The following is a 6,000-nucleotide window of genomic DNA, read 5'->3' on the forward strand; positions in this document are numbered from 1 at the left end:
ATTGTGGTTCGCGGGCAGCCTCTGCTACTTAGTGAGTCTCTCTGCAACTCAGTGAGACCCCTTTTCAAAAATAAAAATACTAAATATAGGGCTGGGGGTGTAGCTCAGAAGCAGAATATCCCTGGGTTCCATCCCGGGTGCCTCAAAAAAAAAAAAAAAAGTGCCATTCAATGGCATTTTGTAGCCAGAGTTCTGCAACCACCACCGCTACTTCAGAAACACTCCCATCACCCCCATAAGAGACCTGCTAGCACTCACTCCTGGCGCCCTCAGCCAGCCACAGCAGCCGCTCGCTCATTCCCATCACAGGAGGGTCACCTCCGCTGGACGCCCTGCCAAACAGTACTCGACTGCACAGATATGGCACGTTTTGTTTATTCGTCAGGTGACTGACATTTGTGTTGGTTCTACTTTTTGGTTATTATGAATAGGCATAAAAAGGTTTTGTGTGGACATGTTTTCATTTCTTTGGTATGTACCTGGTGGCAAAAACTTTTTTTTTTTTTTTTTGGCCGTACGGGGGATGGAACCCAGGGGCAGAATTCTACCTTCAACCTACAACTTCAGCTCTATTTTTTTTCTTTATTTTGAAACAGAGCCTGAGTTGCAAAGGGCCTCATTAAGTAGCTGAGGCTGCCCACACGCTGCGCTCCTCCTGTCTCAGCCTCCCGAATGCTGGGATGACAAGTGTGCATCACCACACCTGGCTGCAAACACATTTTTAAAGACAGATCTATTTTGAAATTGCTTTCTTCATTCCTCCAATTTTTGAACTAGCAGTGAGCCAGAACCTTGGTGCTCTGTACAAAGCACTGGTGTATGCCTCCTCTCCTTCAAGTCCAAATATTGCCTTCACAGTGAGACCTACCCTACTCACCTGTTTTAAACTGTGACCATCCTCCTTATTCTACACCTCCTATTCCATTCTGCCCTGCTCTTTTTCCCGCAGTTCCTTTCACATTCTAACGTCCAACTTATATTTATGATTCATCTAAATCATTATTATCAAAGTACCCAGGGAGTGGCAGTCTGTTTAGCTCACTAGTACCTGCAGAACCCACACAAGTGCTTGCTGTGAACCAGTCAGTAAGTACTGTGAGAATGAATGGAGTGCAGTCAACTCACTGGAAAGCCTGATGCCCACCTCAACCTGATGCCCAACAGGAGTACCAGAGTACTGTTCATTAAATCTGATGGGAAAACAAAATAACATGTTCTGAGGGATGACAAGAAGTACCATAGCCCAGTAACACCAAGTTTAGAGAAGACTCTTGTTTGCAGAAAGGAAACGATGGCCACAGCGACCCGACACCTTGCTCTGGCTGCGCAGGCAGCCCGTGGAGCCCACAGCCGGTGCGGCGCTCTGCCTATTGCTGGGCCCTGCATCTGGAGTGGCACAGCCAGCCGCCTGAGACGCCTCCCTTCTGAGTCACTTGCAGGAAGCGATTTTGCTAGAAAACCAAAGTAGCACCTCTGAGGAGTCACCAAAAAAGTAAAACATATATTGCTTTTTTTCTTTATATAACTGGAGATTAGAATAAAAGAGAAATGAAGAAAAGGTTGATTTTGAAGAGTGGGACTTGGGCTCCCAGTCCAGACCTTAAGATATCAGGTTGGCTACTCTGGACCACGAGCCTATTTCAAGCCAACTGAGCAGAAAATGTGTCCAAGTAGAAACTTGCTAATATCTTTAAAATTAAAATGAAAGTCAGAGAAACATTGTTAAGTGAGATCAGCCAGGCATAGAAAGAGAAGGGACATATGTTCTCTCTAATATGCCCAAACTCGGGAGCACTGGGGATACCAGAGGGACTCCAGATAATGGAGGGAAACCTCAGCAACGCTAAAATGGAAAAGGAGAGGAAGAAGGCTGAGGTTGATTAATGGAGGAGCTACACCTGAACATGTGTAAAAGGATGAATATAGCATGGTCAACCTGGACACTCGTTGGGAGGGGAAGGGGAAGTGGGGGGAAGCACACTCTGAATGTATGCCATTTTTAATATTCCATATAAAAGTAACTAAAAATAAAAAATAATAATGTTTAAAAATGATAACCATAAAGAACCTAGGGCACGACCCAGAAGGAATAAAAGAATATCCTAATAAACCCCTAGGGGAGAATTAAGACAAAAAAAATCTCACAATTAATAACAATTTTAAGATTTTTTTAAAGAAAACACCTAAAGAACTGGGCGGGGGGTGGCACACGCCTGCAATCTTAGTAGTTGGGAGACTGAGACGGGAGGATCACAGGTTCAAGACCAGTCTCAGCAACTTAGCAAAACCCTGCTTAAAAGTAAAATATAAGCTGGCATGGAGCTCATGCCTGTAATCCTAGTGCTTCGGAAGCTGAAGTGGGAGGGTCCCAGGTTCAAGCACTGCTTCAGCAAATGGTGAAATTCTCTGCTTCCAAACAAAAAATAAAACAGGGCTGGCACGCAGACCAGAGTTTCATCCCCAATACCACAAAGAATAAACAAAATAAAACATAAAAAGGACTGGGAGTATAGCTTAGAGATAGAATGCTCCTGTCTTCCATTCCCAGTAAACACACACACACACACACACACACACACACACACACACACACACGAAAGACAAAAGAAAGTGAAAACACCAAGAAAACAGATGGATAAACTCATGGGCATCACTAGAAATTTAACTTTTGAAGACCCATGATCTTGCAAAGATGAAAGCTCGGGACTCAGAGTTCTTAGACTGGAAGAGATGAAAGGAGAATGGGAGAGAAGATACAACACAGTGGTATAGAAGTCAGCTATCGACTACCTGGCCTGTTCAGAGGAATACTGACTGAATTCCTGATGCAGATTAGAATGCCGACAGAAAAATATAAAAGGAATGAAAGATGTACTTCAATTTGGGATATCAGAAGTCTCCATTATTGATAACTTTCTGTCCCTTAATATTTTAGCAGACAAGTGACATTGCTACTCAAAATAAGTCCATGAAATGGAAATGCTCTTTTTTTGTGTGTGTGGTACTGGGGTTCCTAGAAGCCCTTCTACCTCCAAGCTACACTCCCAGACCTATTTTTTTTAATATTTTTATTTGGAAACAGGGTCTCTCAAGCCAGTACAGCTGCCTTTGAACCTGCGCGATCCTCCTTACTCCACCTCCCAAGTGTGGGGTTACAAGCGTGCGCCACCACGCCCGGCTAATGGAAATGCTCTTGATGAAGGAAAGCGTGGCCTCCATCATGCTGCGGCCAGGTGGGGTGCGCAGCGGGAAGGGAGGCAGGACATATGCAGCTAGGTAGCCAACTCACCCTAATAAATGAGATAATTCAGTGCTCTTGCTAGAGTCTCAGAGCCTCAGAAAAGAATCCTGGCAATCCCACGAAAGACTATTCTAAAGTCAGGGAGGGAAGGGTATCCAAATCTGAAGATTATGACAGGTCCTAAGATTACCCAATAACCAACTTTTACTGAGTACTCATCCATCGTGTGCTACTGAGTGGGCTTGGCAGTCATCATGCATTTTTCTCCTTTTATCCCCATACAACTGGTAAGGTATGATGATTCCCTTTTTTTTTTTTTTCCAGGTCTAGGGATGGAACCCAGGGGCATTCAACCTCCGAGCTGCAACCCCAGCCCTATTTTTTATTCTTTATTTTGAAACAGGGCCTCACTTAGTTGCAGAGGGCCTCACTAAGTAGCTGAGGCTGTCTGCGAACTGCGATCCTCCAGTCTCAGCATCCCGAATGCTAGGATTACAAGCGTGCCCACCGCGCCCGGCCGATGATTCCCATTTTACTGACATGAAAACGGAGAGAAAACAAATCGTCTGTCCAAAGTTACACAGGCTGAGGCAGGCTTTGTGTCAACCTGCTCAGCTCCACACTCTATACTCAACCTAAGACTTAATACATTCTCTCCACTTTACGAGAACAAAACAAATCCATTCTCATCATGTAATTACAGATTTATCATTTGACAGCACATTCCTGAAATAAGTTTGGACTAGTTTCAATTCTTATTCTTATGTGGTCAGGTACCTATTGGAAATAACTTTGAAACCCACAATTTCAAGCAAGGAAATAAATGACCATCCTCAATTTAAGACAAAAGAAAAAGGAAGTCTCCAAGTGGAAACATCCCAGCACCTATAAAGAAACTTGTGAAATACTTCCATGGGTAGCTACGCTTCAAATTTTAACAGTGTTCAAAAACAAACACATGAAGGTCAAAAGCTCTCATTACTAATTTCAGGATATTCTTCAGGGAGAGTCTGGCAGTAGAAAAATGTCATTTTTAAAGGTATTCTTTTTTGTTTTGTCTTTTTTGGAACCAGGGATCAAACCCAGAGCGCCACACCTGCAAAGCAGGCACTTTGCCACTGAGCTACATCCCGGCCCCAAAAAATGTCATTTTAACTAACATTGAGCTTTTTAAATAACCAGACTAATGAGATTTGGCGCTGGGACCTATATATTAACCTCTCCATAGTTTCAAGTTTATGTTCTCAGGAAAGCCTCAATTACATTTTGATAAAGTCACTATATCCAATGACTAACAACTGGTTTGCAAGCTACATTAAGGCTTCCAGGCCACGAGGATACCTCAACACACACACAACTCACTGAAGAGGGCAACAACTCACACAGACTCTGGAAAACATAAAAAGTAGGACAAGAATACTCCACATTACGTACCAACACAACCGAGAGAGGACCACTGGGAAATGAGTGGACACAAATCTAGGGGTTCCGGGGTCAATCCAGGAAGACTTTCAGGTGGCCTCCCTGTAGCAAACCCCAGAGCTGCCAGTCCCACACGCGCCCAGCCAGCCAATGACTAGCACAAGCACAGAGAGAGGAACAGACTCAAGAAATTTCAATCGCTAGCCTATCACCGGAGGTGAGCATTTTTTAAAATATCACTGATGGCTAAAGATGAACAGATAATGACAGCCATTGCCGAACGCATGACTGAACAAGGTCTTCACTTCTCTGATCGAGTCATCTACCACACAGGACAGGACAGGCGTGGTGGAGCATGTCTGTGATCCCGTTACTTGGGAGGCTGAGAAAGGAGGATTTCAGGCTCAAGACCAGCCTCAACACTTAGCAATTCTCGGCAACCTAGCAAGAGTCTGTTTTAAAACAAAAATAAAAAAGGGTTAGGGTGTAGCTCGGAGGTGGAATGTCCCTGGGTTCAATCCAGTACCACACCCACCCTCACACACAAATGAATGGTAGTAACTATCCCAAAGGGGGTGAGGACTGAGACAATTCATTTAGAATAAATATTCAAAGTTATTAACTAATACTATCTAGTTAATAATAGTTGCTGAACTATAAGCATACTATCCCAGATATGCAGTAGTTGAGGATTTCAAGTATCTTCTATTATTTTTTTGTTTTTAAGTACTTATAGGCACCGATACCTTTGAAGACATTTTGAGGGTTAAAGTTATCTGTCTCTAAATCTTTTATTAAATCAAACCCTCCTGCCAGTCAGTGCACATTAACTCTGCTGTTTCAATGACCTGTAATCAACCACAGGCAACCGTGGTCCAAAAATATTAAATGGAAACTTCCAGCAACAAACAACTCATACATTTTAACTTGCACTGTTGTGAGTAGCCTGGGCTGTCAATCACCTCTTGTCCAACATGTCCACACTGCATGTGCTCCTGGCCCCTACTCACCTCAGACTGTCACGGGTCAGGTGATATGATCTACTGCCACATATTACACCCTTATTTTACTTAGTAAAGAACCACAGAGTAGTGATGATGATTTGGATTTGCCAGAAAGAAGACATAGAACATCCTACCTCTCAGCTACATCAGCAGATCTATTTTATTCTGAAACAGGGTCTCACTAAGTTACTATGCACTGGCCTCCTCGTCTCCACCTTCTAAATACTGGGATTACAGGTGTACACCACTGTGCCCAGCTCAACATAATATTTTTTAATTTGATGCCTATTAACTATGATTTGAGAAACTTTTAGAGAAAAAAAGACACTTCAC

Source organism: Muscardinus avellanarius, assembly GCF_963383645.1.
Source record: "Muscardinus avellanarius genome assembly, chromosome: 5".
NCBI lineage: Eukaryota > Metazoa > Chordata > Mammalia > Rodentia > Gliridae > Muscardinus > Muscardinus avellanarius.